Genomic DNA, 20,746 nt, shown 5'->3' with positions numbered 1-20,746 from the left:
CTATATGCTACAACATGGATGAACTTTGAGGACATTATAGTAAGTAAAATAAGCCAGTCACAAAAAAAAAGTACTCGATGATTCCACTTTTATAAGGTACTTAGCATAGTCAAAGTCAGAAAGACAGAGAGTAGAATGGTGGTTTCCAGGGGCTAGGAGGAGGGGAGAATGGGGAGTTATTGTTTAGTGGATATAAAGTTTCAGTTTCATAAAATTAAAACAGTTACAAGGATGGATGGTGGTGATGATTATACAATATGAATGTATTTGATACCACTGAACCATGCACTTAGAAATGGTTAAGGTGATAAACTTTAAGTGTATCTTACTACAATTTTAAACATGTTTAAAGAATATATGAAACAAAGAAAATGAAGAAAAAGAAAAAGCAGACTTAAATCTATAAATTAAAAAGTAAAAGTTAATTTGCTCATTTTAAAGTTTTTGTTAGAACCCTACCCAGTATCAACAACAGAAAGAAAAAAAAAATAAATGAAACAGATGAGACTTTAAATGAGGAAACCCAGAATAAGATAGGGGGAAACTAAACGACAAAATAAAAATCATAATAATTAAAAACCCATTTAAAGAAAAATGGAAAATTAATAAATGAGAGATGAAAAAACTGAGATCCAGTGAGAAATGCAATAGAAACAGGAGTTGAGGGAGGTACAGTTAAAGTAAAACGTCAAACTTTTTGGTTAAAAGGTGAGGTTAAGAATTAGCAGAAAGAAAGGAAGAAACTCTGGCTAGATTGTGTCAGAGGTGAAGTCCCAGGTGAAGTCTGAGGTAGAGTCAAGGGACTGGAGCTGCATCTGGCTGCAGCAGCGGGAATATGTCTCAGGGACTGAGATCCCAGGAAGCCTGTATTGGGAGTCCAGGCAGGAAAACAGACACCAGGCCAAGTGGTTTAATGGGAATGATTTAATCTAGAGTTGATTAAACTTGTTGTCAGTGGACTGAAAAGACAAAAGGAGTAACCTGCAGCAGCAGCAACCCACCTCTACGTAAGAGGTTTGGGTTTTTGGAACTGAGGGGTTTGGAGAGGGAGTGCCATGGGCCTGGGCTGTGGGGGAGGGAACCGGCACTGCCCATCTGGTCCTGGTATCTCTGAGGGGTAGCTCTGGGTGTGGCAAGTACTGAAACCAACTGCCACTTGTCAGAGTGAAGAGTCAGTGCTGTGGTGATCCTGAGCGACAGGAACAGAAGTGGACAGGAAGGAACAAGGCCCTTCTCCATCCAACCTGGAAGTCTCCCTCTAGTGCCCCCTCCCGGTAGAGCCCAACAGGGTATCAGCTCGCAAAGGTTTGCAAAGTCCCTTCCCCAGCATGACAAAGCATAGTGCTGTCCAGTCTGGTTGTCACTAGCCACAAGTGAATATTTAAGTGTAAATTTAAACATATGAAAATTAAATGAAATTTAAAATTCAGTTCCTCAGTTGCACTACCTATACTTGGAGTGCTCAAAGGCTAAATGAAGCTAGTAGTTACCATGTAGGACAACACAACTATAGGGGATGGTAAGGCCCTAAATCCCATTAGAAGGAACACAAATCATCTTGGCAAGTTTCACCCTCTCTGTTATGTCTGCAGACCCAGAGAAACCATCCCTATCTCAGCAAAGGTGATCTTTCTTTAAACAAATAGTATTATGCCATTATAAAAAGGACTTTTCTTCAATATGATGAAGATGGTGGCAGTGGGTGGTAGCAGCAGTGGCAATATTTTATTCAGCATTTACGTTTAGAGTCAGGTCCTGTGCAAAGCATTTTGATTTCAGTATTTCGTTTAATACTACAACACTATAAGCTAAGTACTTTTTTTGATCCCAGCTTATAGATGTAGAACCTGAAATTTAGAGTGGGTAAGGAACTTTTTCAAAGCCACACAGTTTATACAGAGCCCTTAACTTAACCTCTTGGATATATTGTCTCAGGCTGTCAAAGGGAAGTGACACTTCAGACAGGAAGAAGATTTTATTTGCATGCCATTCTTCAGCAGAACATTATTTTTCTCAGAAAGAATGAATTTGAACCAAAAAAAACTAACAATGATGGCACTTAATAACATAAGGAATTATGACACTGAAAGTAATTTCGGTTTAATAAAATTCCCTCCCAGCAGACTTGCAACAATCCAAGAGAGAGAAGTAAAGTTTCTTTCTGATTTTACGATGAGTCATCACACTCCATCAGATTCAATGTTTAGAAATACCTTGGAATGAGTTCTTCACCTTTTGGCTTATGATGTTTGCAACATGATTGCTTAATTTATGATTAGAGAATAGAGCTCTTTGTGTCCTCATTTTCTATAGCATTCACAGTGCAGCTATCTAAGCTATGCTCATCAGAGGCAACATGGTCAAGACATGGTTGGGACAATCATTAGCTTTGTGATGATGGAATAGTTACAAAATTCCTCTAAGCCTCACTTTCCTTACCTTATAGGGATTTTGTAAAAGTTAAATTAGATCATGGATATATGTAAACAATCTAGAACATTCTTTGATATGTATAATTATACTATTATTAATACATTTTAGGTGGCCCTAAAGCAAAGAGAGAATTATTTCTTATCTTTTAATCATGTATACATTCATTTGTTCACTCAGAAAATGTTTGTTGAATGTCTACTCTGTGCCGGGCACTATTCTAGGTTCTTAGGATATTTCACTAACACACCAGACAAAAATTTGTGCCATTATAGAAACACAACCAATTCCTTATATTAATTTTATATCCTACAACTTTACTAAATTCATTTATTACTTCTAATAGTTTTTTTTGTGGTCTTTAGCATTTTCTATGTATAGTATCATATCATCTGCAAATAGTGATGGTTTATGTCTTCCTTAACATTTTGGATGCCTTTTATTTAATTTTCTTGTCTGCTTCCTCTGGCTAGATCTTCCAGTACTATGTTGAATAAAAGTGATGAGAGTGGACATCCTTCTCTTGTTTCTGATTTTAGGGAAAAAGCTCTCAGTTTTTCACCACTGAGTATGTTAGCTGTGGGTTTTTCATATATGGTCTTTATTATGTTGAGTTATGTTCCTTCTAAACCATTTTGTTGAGAATTTTTATCATGAATGAATATTGAATACTGTCAAATCATTTTTCTGAATCTATTGAGATGATCATACAATTTTTAACCTTCATTTTGTTAATATATTGCAGTTCTATATACTAATAATGGAGTAGCATAAAGAGAAATTAAGAAAGTAATGCAATTTACAATTACGTCAAAAAGAATAAAATGCCTAGCAATAAACTTAACCAAGGAAGTGAAAGACCTACACTCTGAAAACTATAAAACACTGATAAAAGATATGAAAGATGACACAAACATATGGAAAGACATACATACTCATGGATTAGAAGAATTTATATATATTAAAATGCCCATACTACCCAAAGCAATTTAAAAGGCCAATGCAATTCGTGTCAAAATACCAATAATATTTTTCACAGCACCTAAACAAATCATCCTAAAATTTGTAATGAACCACAAAAGACCCCAAATAGCCAAAACAATCTTCAGAAAGAAGAACAAAGCTGCAGGTATCACAATCCTAGATTTCAAGATGTACTACAAAGCTATAATAATCACAACAGAATGATATTGGCACAAAAAAGAGACACACATAGATCAATGAAACAAAATAGAAAGCCCAGAAATAAACTTAGCTTATATGGTCAATTAATCTATGACAAAGGAGGCAAGAATATGCAATGGAGAAAAGACAGTCTCTTCAATAAATAGTGTTGGGAAAACTGGACAGCTGTATCAAAGAATGAAACTGGACCACTTTCTTACACCATACACAAAAATAAACTCAAAATGGATTAAAGACCTAAACGTGACACCTGAAACCATAAAACTCCTAGAAGAAAACTAGATAGTAATCTCTTGGACATTGCCACTGCAACATTTTTCTAGATATGTCTCTTCAGGCAAAGGAAATAAAAGCAAAAATAAACTATTGAGACTAAACCAAAATAAGATGATTTTGCACAGTTAAGAAAACCAACAACAAAAGGAAAAGGCAACCTACTGAATGGGAGAAGATATTTGCAAATGATATATCCAATAAGGAATTAATATCCACAATCTATAAAGAACTTATACAACCCAACACCAAATAACCCAATTAAGAAAATGGGCATATGACCTGAATTGCTATTTTTCCAAAGACATCCAGATGGCCAACAGACACATGAAAAGATGCTCAATGTCACTCATCAGCAAGGAAATGCAAATCAAAACCACAATGAGATATCACCTCATACCTGTCAGAATGGCTAAAATAAAAAACATAAGAAATAATAATGTTGGTGAGGTTGTGGAGAAAAAGAAACCCTGGTGCACTACTGGTGGGAATGTAAATCAGTGCAGCCATTGTGGAAAAAACATTATGGAAGTTCCCTCCAAAATTAAAAATACAAAAAAAAAACAGATATACCATATGATCAGTAATTCCAATACTGGGTACTTACCCTAAGAAAATGAAAATACTAATGTGAAAAACTGTATGTATCTCTATGTTTATGGCAGCATTATTTATAATGGCCAAGATATGGAGGCAACCCAAACGTCCATTGATAGATGAATGAAAAAAGATACGGTATGTATGTGTGGTATGTGTGTGTGTGTGTGTGTGTGTGTGTGTGTGTACACACACGCACGCACAATGTAGTATTACCCAGCCATAAAAAGAATGAGAACTGGCCATTTGCAACAACATGGATAGACCAAGAGAGTATCATGCTAAGTGAAGTCAGAGAAAGACAAAACCCATATGATTTCACTTATATCTGGCATCTAAAAAACAAAACAAATGCACAAACTAAAAAAGCAGAAACAGACCCATGAATACAGAGAACAAACTGGTGGTTGCCAGAGGGAAGGCGGATGGGAGGATCAGCAAAATGGGTGAAGGGGAGTGGGAGGTACAGACTTCCAGTTATGGAATGAATAAGTCATAAGGAGGAAAGGTACAGTGTAGGGAATATAGTCAGTAGTATTGTAATAGCATTTTACAGTAACAGATGGTAGCTACACTTGTTGTGAGCATAGTGCAAAATATAAAGTTGTAGATTCACTATGCTGTATATCTGAAACTAATGCAATATTTTGTGTCAATTAACTTCAGTAAAAAAAAAAAAAACAAACCTGTGCCATTATAGAGCTAACACTATGTCTCTCTAGCACCCATTCTATGAAAGACATTAACCCCATTTGTCACAATACAAATAACAATTTTCTCTGTCTTTAAGTTTATATTCCATTACCTTAAAAGCTTATAAAAATACTCTCTGAAAGGAATGACATTTATTAACATATTAAGTATTCCTGGCAACAGGAATTAAGTGTGTAGTAGGGGAAAATGCTAACTTAGACATCAGAAAATCTAGGTTCTAGCCCTATCTCTGCTTTTAACTTCTTATATTATCAGTTATACTCCCTAAGCTTCAATTTTGTCACCTGCAAACATGGGAGTAGGGTCTCAAAGGTATTTTCAGCAATAAAGTTATATTTCCTGTCTACTATAATCACACTAGCAAGACAGGCCGTGTTTATAGAGACTAGAAAAATACACTTTTTTATAGTTAATATCATAACCATAGGCACTACTATCATGTACAACTTGAATTGATATGCAACCTTATAGGGTATTAGTTTTTCTACTGAAGATAAAAAAAAAAAAAAAAAACAGCTGTTTGGAGTGTCTCAGAAGCAGAGTCCGAGATAAGGAGATAATCTCAGCAGAATTGTGGTAATTTGTTTGAGAGGGAAATTCCAAGAAGCTGTAGTAAGACATAGGGACAGTGAGACAGAAAAGAAAGCCAAAGTCAAAGCACATTAATGAAGTTGCTATTATAATAATTAGAAACCTGTCTCATCAGGATTTCTTTTTTAAAAAAATAAATTTATTTTTTATTGGTGTTCAATTTGCCAACATATAGAATAACACTCAGTGCTCATCCCATCAAGTGCCCCCCTCAGTGCCCATCACCCAGTCACCCCCACCCCCACCCACCTCCCCTTCCACCACCTCTAGTTCGTTTCCCAGAGTTAGGAGTCTCTCATGTTCTGTCTCCCTTTCTGATATTTCCCACTCATTATTTCTCCCTTCCCCTTCATTCCCTTTCACTATTTTTTATATTCCCCAAATGAATGAGACCATATAATGTTTGTCCTTCTCCAAGCACATGAGAAAATGCTCTGCATCACTTGCCATCAGGGAAATACAAATCAAAACCACAATGAGATACCACCTCACACCAGTGAGAATGAGGAAAATTAACAAGACAGGAAACCACAAATGTTGGAGAGGATGTGGAGAAAGGGGAACCCTCCTGCACTGTTGGTGGGAATGTGAACTGATGCAGCCACTCTGGAAAACTGTGTGGAGGTTCCTCAAAGAGTTAAAAATAGATCTGCCCCACGACCTAGCAATTGCACTACTGGGGATTTACCCCAAAGATACAGATGCAGTGAATCACCGGGACACCTGCACCCCGATGTTTATAGCAGCAATGTCCACAATAGCCAAACTGTGGAAGGAGCCTCGGTGTCCATCGAAAGATGAATGGATAAAGAGGATGTGGTTTATGTATACAATGGAATATTCCTCAGCCATTAGAAACGATAAATATCCACCATTTGCTTCATCAGGACTTCTAAGAAAAGACAGAATACATGCCAGAAGAACCCAAAGGAAAGGAGGCTGGTGCATTTTTTCACTGGGTCCCATCCCTGAATGATTGAAGACTGCCCCAAGAGTGTCAACAGCCTCACCTTCAGAGCCCAGCAGAGGGGTTTAAGGTGAGTTTAAGGTGTGACACTGTATGGGTTGAACTGTGTCCCCTTACCAAACATCTGCTCTTATCGCCCTGTGAAGTGCATTCCTTTCCTATCAAGTCTCAGACACCTACTCCCTTCTCTTTAGTTCAAAATGACATATAGACCTCATTTTGCCTGTCTCTGGAATTTCCATGTCTATCTGGATTTCCCACATATAAGCCTATTAAATTTGATTCTCTCCCATTAACCTATATCATGTTAATTTGATTCTTAGTTCAGCTAGAAGGATCTTGAAGGAGACAGGAGTTCTTGTTTCCTGTGAAGGTGGCAAGGCATTCTTGTTCCCCTACACAAGGAACTGTGCAACATAGCTAGGGCAGAAATTAGGAGGAGCAGGCAAGAGAAGTGACATGGGCACTACAGACATCTTCCACAGAGTCCACAAAAGGTAGACATGTTGAAGTTGAGAAAATGTCCTGTTGTTTCTCAGCTCCCCCTAAGAGTGGGAAAGCTATATGCAATGGCTAGAACTAGAACCTACACTGCCAAAAGGTATGTTCTATGTTGTCATTACATTTGAGGCAATGGTAAATCCTATTATCCTCTTAATTATCAATATACTTTTTCTTCCTAAGGCAGCCCTTAAGATTCCATGTCCTCTTTTATATGAACCAATTATATTTGTTAACACATGAACAGGGGACATTTTAACAGCCTGACTTCCAGAGCAGCCTCCATTCTTTCTAGGGTAAAAAAATGACAAAAACAAAAACAAAAACGGATGACAATTGTGTTACACCTCAAAATCTTACATTTATATTCATAATATTTGTATGGGAAAAGGTTTAAAAATTGTAATGAATTCACTAAAAATGTGTCATAGACCTGCCAAGGAAATTGGGAGCATGGGTATTTGCCTAAAATTCGATTCCTTAACTGGGTCAGGAATATCTTGCTAAAAGCATTGCTCTCAGACACTGTCATTTTGTACTTTCTTTCCAAAAGCATCAATCTCAAAAGAAATATGTGCAAAAATTAGTGAAAGGACTTTTTCAAGATGCTGAATATGTTTCATCTGAAGAAAATGCAAGGCTCTTCATGAAAGCCAGTCACTTTATCATGCCCTACTTTGGTTAGAACCTGACTCTCCTTCTCCACCTGGCTGACCCATCTCTCCCAGAAGCTAAGTAATTTTCTGGAATGAATACATACATTGAATCCTGTTGGCCAACAGAAATAGGTGTTTGGTTTCAATATCAATGCATAATTTTAAAAACTAAACATATTGCCTCATTATAAAAGGAGTTATAATTTGTCAAGAGTTAAAAACCAAAAAAATTGGAAGTAATCTAGACATTTTATCATAAATAATACTTCTTTATAATTCTATAAATTAAAAAAGGAAATGTGCTATTTAGATTCTAGGCTATTGGATAAAGAATCTCAAGTGCAGACTCTTTCTAACATGCATTCTCATTACTTCTTTTTTTTCATTTTTTCATTACTTCTTTTTTAACCTTCATTGAGATGTAATTAATGTATATACCATTGTGTAAGCTTAATGTGATTTGATACATGTATATATGGTGAAATGTTTACCACAATAAAGTTACTTTATCTCACATAATTAACATTTTGTTCTTGTTATTGTTGTTATAGTGAGAACATTAAAGCTCTACTCTCATAGAAACTTTCAAGAACACAGTATATTATTGTTTAGTTACCATGCTGCACAATATACCCTCAGAACGTATTCACCTTTTAATTGTATGCATATAAGTGTGTATGCTTTGACCAATATCTCCTGATTTCCCTCATTCTTCAGTTGCTCCTGATAACTACCACTTACTCTGTTTCCATAAGTTCAATGTTTTTAGATTCCCAATATAAATAAGATCATAGAGTATTTGTCTCTCTGTGACTTATTTCACTTAGCATAATGCCCTCAAGGTCTATCCACATTGTCATAAATGGCAGGATTTGGGCAGCCCCAGTGGCTCAGTGGTTTAGTGCTGCCTTCAGCCCGGGGTGTGATCCTAGGAACCCGGGATGGAGTCCCACATCAGGCTCCCTGCATGGAGCCTGCTTATCTCACTGCCTGTCTCTCTCTCTCTCTCTCTGCTTCTCATGATTAAATAAAATATTGAGAAGCAGAGAGAGAGAGAGAGAGAGACATAGGCAGAGGGAGAAGCAGACTCCTTGCAGGGAACCTGACGTGGGACTCGATCCCGGGTCCCCAGGATCAGGCCCTGGGCTGAAGGCGGTGCTAAACCGCTGAGCCACTTGGGCTGCCCAATAAATAAAATCTTTAAAAATAAATAAATGGCAGGATTTCCTTCTTTCTATGGCTGAATAATCTTTCATTGTATACATATATTCCATGTCTTCTTTATTCATTCATCCATTGACAGACACTTAGGTGGTTTTGAAAGTGAGGTACTGAAGTCCCCTACTATTACTGTATTATTGTCTACTACTTCCTTCAGATCTGCTAGTATTTTCTTAATATATTTAGGTGCTCTGATAATAGGTGGATATATATTCACAATTGTTATATCCCTCTTGATGAAGTGATCTCTTTATCAATATATAATTATTTTCTTTGCTCTTATTACAGTATTTGACTCAAAGTCTATTTTGTCTTATATAAGTATAGCTACCCCTGCTTTCTTAGTTTCCATTTGCATGAAATATCTTTTCCCATTCCTCACTTTCATCCTGTGTCCTTGAAGTTGAAGTGAGTCTCAACAGCAGTATTTCATTGGTCTGGGTTTTTTTTATTTTTCATTTGTTTTATTTTATATTTTTTAAAGACTTTATTTATTCATGAGAGACACAGAGAGAGAGGCAGAGACATAGACAGAGGGAGAAATAGGCTCTTTGTGGGGAGCCCAATGTGGGACTCAATCCTCGGACTTGGGATCACACCCTGAGTCAAAGGCAGAGGTCCAACCCCTGCGTCACCCAGGCATCCTGGGTCTGTGTTTTTTTTTAAATCCGTTCAGCCACTCTGTGCCTTTTGGATTGGAGAACTTACCCCACTTACATTTAAAGTAATTATTGATAGGTCAGAACTTAATATTGCCATCTTGTTCATTGTTTTCTGGCTGTTTTATAGTTCATGTGTTCCTTTCTTCCTCTTTTGCCATCTTCCTTTGTGAACTGATAATTTTCTGTAATAGTATACTTTGATTCCCTTCCCTTAATCTTGTACAGATCTACTGTAGGATTTTGCTTTGTAGTTACCCTTAGGATTACTAAAAACATCTTAATAGATACAACAGTCTATTTTAACCTGCTAAGGCCTTAACTTTGATTGCATACAAAACTCCTTATTTTTACTCCCATCACCACATTTTAGGTTTTTGATACCACCATTTACATCTTTTTATATTGTGCATCCATTAACAAGTTATTGTAGCTATTGCTATTTTTAATACTTTTCTTTTAATCTTGATAATAAAGTTAAGTGGTCAACACCCCAACATGTTTCAAGAGAGTATTTGAATCTGACTATATAGGCTTACTTTTACCAGTGTGTTGTATATTTTCATGCTTTCATATTACTAGTTAGTGTACTTTCATTTCAGCTTGAAGAATTATTTTCAGCATTTCCTTTAAGGCAGGTCTAGCAGTGATGAACTCCTTCAGCTTTTGGTTCTTAGAGAAAGTCTTTATCTTAGCTTTATTTCTAAACAGTAATTTTGCTGGATAAACTATTTTTGGCTGGCAGTTTTTTTTTTCCCCTTTTGGCACTTTGTATATATATCATTCAATTCTCTCCTGGCATGCAAGGTTTCCGCTAAGAAATCTGCTACCAGAAGGGGGCAGTTGTACAAGAGAATTTTTTCTCCTGCTGTTTTAAAACTTTTCTTTGTCTTTGATTTTTAGACAGTGCTATTACAATATGTCTTGGAGAAGATTGCTTTGGATTGAAATTTCAGGAGTGCCTTTTAGCTTCATGAACTTCAATTTCCAAGTCTCTCCCCAGGTTTGGAGAGTTCCCAGCCACTATTTTTTAAAATACGCTTTCTGTCCCTTTCGCCCTCTCTTCTTCTTCTGTGACTCCAATAATGCATATTGGCTGTTTCTCTTAATGGTGTCCCTCAGGCCCACTGGCTTTCTTCATTTCTTTTCATTCTTTTTTCTTTCTGTTCCATTAATTGGACAATTTCAAATGATCTGTCTTTGAGCTGACTGATTCTTTCTTCTCTTTGGTCCTGTCTGATGTTGAAGCTCTCTATGGAATTTTGGTCCAGTCATTGTTTTTCAAGCTCCAAAACTTCTGTTTGGCTCCTCTTTTTCTTCTTTTTGTTGAACTTCTAATTTTGTTCCTGTAGTGTTGTCTTGATTTCATTAAATTGTTTAACTGTGTTTTCTTGTAGTTCTCTAATCATCTTCAGAACAATTATTTTGAGTTCTTTGTTGAGCAATTCCTGTATCTCCACTTCTTTGGTGGGTCAATTACTAAAAGTTAACTGTGTTACTTTAGTGGAGTCATAGTTCCCTGATTCTTTGTGATCCCTGTAGCTTCTATTGTTGTCTTCACATTTGAAGAAGCAATCATGTCTTCCAGACTTTATGGGCTGACTTTAGTAAGGAAAGACCTTCACCCATGGGTGGCAGCACACTGGAATATTCTATGACCCTGGGTCTAGTGATAAAAATGCCAACTAAAGGGGGGTATGTGGAGACTCTGGGTCTAAGGGATTGTGGTGATTCAGTGGCTCAAGTTACTGGGGTCCAGAGCATCAATTGCATGGTCCTTGGCAAGCACTTTGGGGGATCTGCAGAAGCTACAAGGGCTGTCAGGGTCCTCTAGGACACTGTTACCAATGTGTCTAGTGTGTAAGCAGGTGAATGACATGCTTTTGTTTACATGGTCCCAGGCAATGGCCAGGTTGAAGAATTGAGAGTCACAACCAGAGAAGTAGAAATGAGGAGAAAGAGGACAAGTTATATTTTTAAAGTACCTTAGAGACAGAATTAAGTTTGTTGACTGACAGATTCTGGGGATGAAGACTGAAGGAGAGGAAGATGAAAGATGCATCATGATGCAAAGGTGTTTTAGGTTGGATAACTGAATGATGCTGCTCTTAATTAAACTAGAGAACATCCGAAGAGAAAGGATGACAGGAAGGATGATGAGTTGAGCCACTGTGTTGAAGATATCTCTATGAGATGTCTTTCAGATATACAGTTGTAATTATGGATTTGGGTCTAAGGAGAAAACTGGGGCTACATATGTTTGGAAGTCATCTGTGAATATGGAATGCAATGAAACTGCCACCATAGCCAATGTTTTTAAATTATCTCATTTAATGTCCATGACAACTCTGAACTATACATCATTTTTACTGATGAGGACATTTTTGAATTTTGAAAGAGATTTTGAAAGACCAAATAACTTCCTAAAAGCCACATAGCTAATAAATGGCAAAACCAGGATTCAACTAACTCTCATTAAATACAACACCTATGTTCTTTCCTCTGTGTCTTGTTGACCCTCTCTAAGTCATGGCAATGAATGGACTTTCCCAAAACAAAAAACAAAAAAGAGGCCTGTAGAATAAGGAGAAAATAGGCACAATATTAGGTATGATGGAAGAATCCAATGTAGTCAGTTTGTAGTTTACATTTCAAAAGGATACTATAATAAAAGGTATGATAGAGAGGGATGGCAACCACCCCACTAGTGATTCTCACACCTAATAATGCCTGTCACTCCACTTCCTAGGGAAAATTTCATTAGGCTCTTTGAGTGGACATGTCTTTCTGACTGCAAAATAAAGAGAAATCAAGAGTGCTCAGGTAAAAATAACAGAAAAAGTGTGTCTTTAATCTCCAGATTCTTTTTATAATATAATGCTTTAAATGCGCTCTGTCAAGTGGCCATTAGGTTGCCAAACAGGTAGGTGATCGCCAGACAGATGCACCTCTATTTTAAGTTTAATACATCTGTAGCTTCTTTTACATCTCTGGAAAAGAGGTTCTAACTTTCATCTTAGTTTTCCTTTTCAACAAAATGAAATACAAATTTGGGGGTAGACAGAAAAAGAGTAACTCTTCTCTTCATTAAGTATTTCAGTATTTTCACAATTAATGTGTTCACTCCTATAGTCAATGAATCTTCATTAATAAGACACTGATCTTGCCTCCTAGAAGACTAGAGTTCAACTCAGGAAAGAGTCCAATCCTTACATCACGAGTAGTTTTAATGAGAAGAAGCCAGAAGAGGGGGAGCAGTGAAGATGCAGACCAGTCCCCTAGAAGAGTAGGAGATAATGTGATGCAGAGCATAGGTGGGAAATTAGCCTATGAAAAGAGGACATCAAGTCCAAGAATAACAGCCAGAGGAGAGAAAACATTGCATACAAAGATGGTTTGATGATAAGAAAATTGAGGGAATTTGTATCTAGTGGCTTCTACTATTTTTCCTATGGGATTTTCTTCTGAAAACCAAGAAGAAAGTCTCAAACAAGCAGAGAAATTTAGAACAAAATTATGTCTTTCTCAGGGTTTTTACCCTATCCCAAACACAAAGATGTTTATACCCAAACATAAAATACCAGAATTACTGGAGCTAGGAAGTCAATTCTGAGTGCATAGAGGAAAGGGCCAGGTCAATGTAACACAGTTCAGGTAGGAAGCTCACTGATGGAGGATTTGATTGGACATAAGGAAAAGCTGGAAAATATTGAGAAGTACAGAAGAGTTAGCACGACAGATCAGTTGCTTCAGTTAGACATTTGACAGATCTCTTACAATATAAATAAATGGTCAAGATCCCTTTACTCAAAGGCAAGTATTTCATGATTTTTACTGACAAAAGAACAAGGTGGTGCTCTTTAAGCTTGGCTGTATATTGCTATCACCTAGTGTGGTACTAATCTACTGCTATATAACAAGTTACCACAAAGTGTAGTAGCTTAAAACAACAAATATTTATTATCCCATACAGTTTCTATGGATAAGAAATTTGGGAGAAGCCTAGTTCAGGTTTCTGACTCAGGAATTCTTGGGAGTTTGCTGTGATCTGGGCTGCAGTCATCTGAAAGCTTGAATGGGGCTTCCAAGACGATCCTCTTGCATGGCTATTGGCAGAAGGCTGTATTAGATAGGCTTCTCCAAAGAGGATCCAGTAGGATACAAATAAATATAAAATGAGGAATTTGCTTACATGATTACAGAGTCTGAGAAGTCCCAAGATCTGTAGTGAGCAAGCTGGAGACCCAGGAGAGCCAACATTGTAGTTGCAGTCTAAGTTCAAAAGCCTGGGAACCAGGAGAGCTGATTGTTTCCTAAGCTAAAGTGCAATCAAACCATCCAAGAAATATAAAGGCCCTGGGGCACCTGGGTGGCTCAGATGGTTAAGCATGTCTGCCTTTGGTCCTGGATCAAGCCCCGCATTGGGCTCCCTGCCCAGCCCAATGCTTCTCCCTCTCCCTCTGTTCCCTGCCTCCACCACCACCACAACTCGTGCTCTCTTTCTTGCTCTTTCTCTCTGAATTAAATAAATAAAATCTTTCAGAAAAAAAGAAATATACAGGTCTTTAGTCAATCAACCTTCCCCTTTAAAGTCACCAGGCAACAGTTTCTACCACCGGCCTTGGAGATATATTTCAGAAAGAAAGGATTCGGCATGTACCAAACACAAGAAATTCTGGAAAAATTTGGGTACTGGTGCTGGACCATTCAGATCTAGGTACTGCTGAGACTTGAATAAATTCTCTTCATGTCAGTATATGACAACCAAGCTTCTTTTTCAGAGCCAAGATGTTTACATTGGTAGCCAAGAGTCAGCTGGGCCATGTTGTGGTCCTGACCTCACCAATTTGTCTCTTCACTCTAAGAAACCTACTGTTTTATATATACCAAAGGGATTTTGTTATGTACAATTCAGGCTCAAGCTCTCCTAAAGGGAGAGACTTTTATTCCTAAGGACAAGATGTGCAGATCACCCAGGGATTGTGAGACATGTCAACTAGCCACAGGCATGTATGGCGCTAGGGTTTCAAAGCACAGATGGTACTTGGATTTCAGCAATAAACTTGGTGCTAGCATATGTCAGTGTATAATAAGACTCCAGTTTAGTCTATTGTCTTAAAGACCTCAGAAATTCCTTTAGCCACTCAAAATTTTAAAATGATCACCATGTGTTTCTTCACCAAAAAAGAAATTACATTCTGAAATGCCTTTTTGAGTTAATTTGCCTAGTAATAATTCTTTAGGGGTGTGTACATGGCACAGGAGTGTGGGGGGTGGTGGTGGCAGAGGAGTGTGAGGGAGAAGAAAACTCTTGCCAAGATTTTTTTGGGGAATGGAGGTGTGGGGAACATCACACAGACAGCAGTAAAATTAAAACAAGACAAATTAAAGTGTAAGAAGTGAAAATTTAGCCTGTTTCTGGCTTCGCATACCATGCTTGTTTTTCACCCACAGCATGTAGAGATAACAAAGTTATAATTCTACTGATGTGGTTTAGATTTCATCCTCTTTTTCCAAGTGTATTGCTCACCTCCATCTCTTTGCAGACTATTAAAGAGTCACCTTCCTCTGCCAATTTGAACAGGGTGCCTTTTAGAAAGTAGAACAAACTCAAAATACCAGGGCCTGCTTCTCGGTTCCACCCCATTTAAGCGAGCTAAGAAATCAAACGCAGAAGTTGGACTTGTTTCCCTAATCCAGTCCCAGTCCTGACTTTCTAGTGGGTTTTGTATGTTACGCTGGCTGCGCAAACTCCACATGCTTCCATCGTATTTATCGCCGCCTCCTTCTCACCCTACTAACTGCAACTTTTCCCTGTGTCTCCAAGCCCAGCCTTCCTAAATTCTCCTGCTCCTCCATAAACAGTAGTGACTAGGGGGATGGGGGACTGGGGGATGGGCATTAGGGAGGGCGCTTGAGGTGATGAGCACTGGGTCTTGTATGCAATTGATGAGTCCCTGAATTCTACCTCTGACACCAATGATACAGTGTATGTTAATTAACTTGAATTTAAATAAGAAAAAAAATTTTAAAAGTAGATGTGTGAGTCTTACTCACAGGCCTACATGATTCACTCTGAAACACCAATCTTTCACATCTTGATTTGTTTGTGCTTTAACAATCTCATGACCCTCGAGAACATTTAAAATCAAGTCTGATAAATCTGTGGGTGCCAGCATCTGTGAGTCTACAGCTGCCTACTTGATATCTTCAAGAGGGTACTTCAAACTAACCATAGGCATAAGTGAATCCCTCCCTGATTTCCTTCACCCTTACCCCAAAGTGTTCTTCCCCCCCCTCATTCCCTTATCTCAGAGGGCATACCATCACCCCCTAAAGTGCTTCAGCCAGGTTCATCCTTCCACTGACTCATCTCCCTAACCAGCTACCAAACTCATTTAATCCCACCTTATTGATAGCTTCAAATCCATTTCACCTCACTACCTTTGTCCTGCCTCATGTCTCCTTTTGGAGTAAAAATCTTATCAACTGTTCTCTCTGATTCTGCACTGACTGTTGCCCTCTGGCTAAAGCCAGAGTGACCGTTCCAGTTTTGAGCATGATGTTCTGCTCTTTTACAACCTTGAAAGGCATTCTTCTGCCCACATACTGCCCTCCATTATGTGGCCCATTCTGACCACTCGGATCCCATTAGCCACAACTCAACAACTTAGCTGTACTCTAACATGCTACTGTTACCCACAAAGCTGTCTGTTCTACTTAGGCTTCTCAAATGCCTTAATACTTTATGTTGCTTGCTCCTTATTGAGAAATTAGGAACTCTCGTTCTTAACAATGTGACAGATTAAAGAAAACCCTAATCTGGAAGCATATGTTTCTGAAGGTTGTCTACCCAGAGTAGATGGCCTTTGTTTGGCAGAATGTCTGGCTGAAGTTTATAAAATGAAAAGGCAGAACCAGGGTTGAGTTAAAGATTGGGAAAGTCCAATTGTAGTGCATGCTAGAGTAAGGGCAATTATGGGTTTCAGAGGAGAGTTGGATAGAGAGTGAGTGAGGGCTCTGAGAAACGAGGGAAGGAGACACATGAGCAGAGTGTAATAATGAAAGAAAGCCCAATATCGGGGAAGACATGCTATGGCCAGAGAAGACAGACACCCACTGAGCGATTCCCAGTGATGAGGTTGGCCAAGGGATTCTGGAGAACTGGAGTGCCTGTGATTCCATTTTCTAGGGCATGTCTCAGCTCTTCTGAGTTGTGATACTCCTCTCTTCCCCCTAAACCCTCTATAACAATCTGTCACAGTAGCACTCTGTGTTGCTGCAGAACAGTACTCCAAGCCACAGGTGATGGAACCAGCACAGGTGGTATGGAGAGAAGACAGCAGCTGCCAGGGTTCAGGGGGTAACAGGGAAATAGGCCACAGTGTGAACTGACCACAAGAAAGTCAGATGCAGAAAAGTGCCCAGACAGCTTGGTCCACATGTTAGATTTTTCTACCAACTGACGGACTGTGTCTCAGGACAGTCTACTTGATATCGAAGGGAAAAGAGACACAATTCCCATAAGGCAGTAAGATTGGGGGGATTTCTAGGCAGCTGACCCTGGGGTTACAGTAGCTCATACAATAAAGTTATAGGATTTCAGTGAAGTAAATACTCTTGAGTAGGTAAATAAATGCAATAATAACCATGTTAAGTATAAGTTAAAAATGAATACACTGATAGAAAGGTGTTGGTAAAAATCACATTGGACTGTAGACATAATCTCATAAAAGTACTGATAATAACTTAAAAATAAAAGACTAGTCTTTAGTCTTTGGATCCTTGACTTACCAAAAAAAACATGTACTGTTTCCAAAAGGTCAGAGAAATAATAACATGTTTTTGATTCAAATTATAGTGAAAGAAAGAGTAAAGTGAATGGAAGAGAAGAGGGAGAAGTTGATTACCATTGTCCTAGAATTTTCACAATTCCTAATCTAGGAATTCAGGAAACTAAAAAAAATCTACCTTGTATCTTACATAATAGAATTTATAAAATAAGAAGGTAAAAGTCATCAAGCTTGGGATGTCACAAATCAGAACATATTCTAATGCCAAAAGAAATCATTTCAGACATAAGGTGTATTTCCAAAGCCTAAAAAAATATTCCTTCACATACCCACCCAACAACTATATGTGAGAACATGTGGTGCTTACTGCAGAGTCAGTGAAGTTTTATAGAGACTAACATCTCTCTAGGACCTCAATGTGAATCAGAATTTGACAAAGTAGTGGGAATGAATATGTATGTGAAATATTAATATATCCTGATTCCCAAAGCAGATGTAACAACCCAGAAATTTGGGGGTTCAAGAATTCCAGAGTACTTGCTAATTAACTTGGATATATTAGGATAAGTTAGAATATGCTACAGTAATAATTTCAAAATTCTCACTGGTGCAACACAACAAAAGATTATTTCTTACTCAAGGTCTTTAGAAGATCTGGGAGACTAGGCAGGATTGCTGTTCCTCATGTGTTGGCACAGTTTTCCACATTGCTTAGATTTTATGGTTTCTCCACCCCAACATATATTGCGATGATTGCTGTGGCCTAGGAAGAGAACATGGAAAATCATAAGCTATCTTCCATCCATAACTCACATCTCAGTCACATGACAATATCTAACTTCAAGAGGGCATGTGCCCCCACCAAAAAAAGGAGGATCAGAAATCCTGGTGGCAAACTTAATAATGTCTATTACAGATACATAGCAGATCTTCAAATTTTATTTGTATTCCTATAGGAAAGATAAAATGAAAATGTCTCCAGGTATTTCTAAGCATAAGAAGCTTTTTCCCACCTTCCTCCCACTTGTTTCCTGCTTCAGTATGGTGTGACCCAAAAAGAAAAGGAATAAAAAACAGACTTTAAATACATTATTTATTTTAATCCAATCCACATAACCAGTGAAGGACTAAGAGTTTTCTTTTATCTACTTTAGGGTTACTTAACTTTGGCATTATTAATGTTTTAGGCTAGATCATTCTTGGGGGCTGTCCTGTGCTGCAGGATATTTAGCACCATCCCTGGTCTCCACCCACTAGATGCCAATATCAACCCTCCCACTATGATTGTCACAATCAAAATTGTCTCCAGATATTGTTAAATATCCCTGGGGGTACAAATGAAAACTGGTTGAGAAGGGCTTTTCTATTTGTTTCCTCAGATCATTAGGAAGAGTTCAGATCCTCTAACACATTAAATAACCCAGTATTGAGGACAGGCAGGAATAGAATAAAGATAATACACTTTCTTCCAGATCTACCACTGAGACTTTGGGCAAGTGTCTGAATCTCTTCTTTATCCTATCTATAAAATAGGGAGGATAATGTTACCTGGCTCACAAGCTTATTGTAGGAATTAAGTGAGACAATATATAACTCCTCTTTTTCTTTTTAGGAAATGACTTCTGTATAAACCCAGTTCCTATATATACATGGAACCTATTTCTGTACTTTCTGTCCTGTTTTACTTGTCTCTATGCATATTCTTGGGAGAATTCCTCCCTGTGTTGATAAACCAGTGTCATTAGTAAGGCCTATATTACCTATAGGTGACTCGCCTGGGAAACTCGGCCCTCAGAAAAGGGGCTGGAAAATGAGAAGTGAAGAAACAGGCCTATAAAAGCCCTCAACTAAAGTTCAGATACTTTTCTCACTGGAAGTCCCCCAAGGTTATTAAGACAGTTCATAAACTGTTAATTCTTTAGTCCCTGCACCATCTGGTGCCTTGCACACAGGTACTGGCACCCAATAAATGGTTGCTGAGGGACTAAATGACCAGTTTCAGATATAAGTCAAACAGGCTTATCGTTACCAGGTTTCCCCAAATCACCTTGTTAGAAGTCCCAAATGAGGTACAATGAGGACAACTAAGGTATTACTACAGGCAGAACTGGCATCAACAATCAGTGGCAGGTGACAGTCTGACATTAAGACGGGCAAGTAAACGGCAGACATTAATTAAAAAATAAAAACCACATGCTCTGGAGAGTAAGCAGCCACACATAGCACAATAACCCCTTAGCTGCATTACAGTGTCAGTGCATAATAACTGACATCCCTAATAATGACTCTGACATTTTAAAAAATGCTAATATCTGTTCAGCATGTTCTATTTTAAAAAATTCAGAGTACTGTGTATGGCATTTGACAAAGATTTCCACCACAGACTTATAAAATATGTAATTTGCAATATACCTTAGAGATTAGCTAATCTGTTTTCTGGGTGAAGAAAGTCAGTCACAGAAAGGTGAAGTATACTTATCCAAGGCCAGGCGCCCACAGAGGGAGAACTAGAACTAAAGCCTTATTTTGCTGACTTGATAGCAATCTTTTCTCCACTATGGCACAGCTTCAAAAATATGAATATATTTCTTTAATTAATTAAAATTGCCAAATTTAGTATTTGGAAACTCAATAAGGCTGCACTTCAACTATATAGAATTAATCAACTGGGCCATTTTCCTTATTCTCCCCTCCCTTCAACTTAGATTTTCCAGGCAAGCTAAATTTTTAATATTTCCTGTAACTACCCTCTCCCCCATTTTCATAAATAACTCATACCTGTGAGATTATCTATTCAAATGAATGGTTTAGAAAATGTGATCCAGGCTTCAACCCCCTTCAAGTGTTTTCTAATCTTGTTTTTGCATCTCAGACATCTTTGTTTTCTTTTCCAAGGTGTATATATATATCCTGAGTCCAATGTGGGTGACCTGTCCCACCTTAACCTCTGTGCCGTTCTTGACCATTTGCCATGGGTTGATGTTTCTTATCTCTCAATTCCCAGAGCACCTAGAGTTAGTTTCCACATCATAAGACTCATTGCCACACCCCACACTGCTTTGCATTGCTCTGGTTTCTTACATGTAGATTGTCCCTTCCCTTCTAGAAAGTTCAGTCACTGGAGTCAGGCATCATGCTTTCTCTCTTCTTTGACACACT

At 38.0% G+C, this 20,746-nt stretch overlaps 1 protein-coding gene across 2 annotated transcripts in view; it reads right to left on the bottom strand.

Moving 5' to 3' along the window:
- The window catches only part of LOC144308047 (uncharacterized), a 404,506-nt gene extending 386,264 nt beyond the window's left edge, over positions 1 to 18,242 (bottom strand). The window contains exon 1 of one of the 2 annotated variants that reach the window (XM_077888199.1): positions 18,224 to 18,242. The gene's annotated coding sequence lies outside the window, so the exon portion shown is untranslated. The remainder of the gene's footprint in view (positions 1 to 18,223) is intronic. The other variant, XM_077888194.1, reaches the window with a different exon arrangement.
- Positions 18,243 to 20,746: the final 2,504 nt, after the last annotated feature.

This window comes from Canis aureus, chromosome X (assembly GCF_053574225.1).
Source record: "Canis aureus isolate CA01 chromosome X, VMU_Caureus_v.1.0, whole genome shotgun sequence".
Classification (NCBI taxonomy): domain Eukaryota; kingdom Metazoa; phylum Chordata; class Mammalia; order Carnivora; family Canidae; genus Canis; species Canis aureus.
This window is presented reverse-complemented; position numbering and strand designations above follow the sequence as displayed.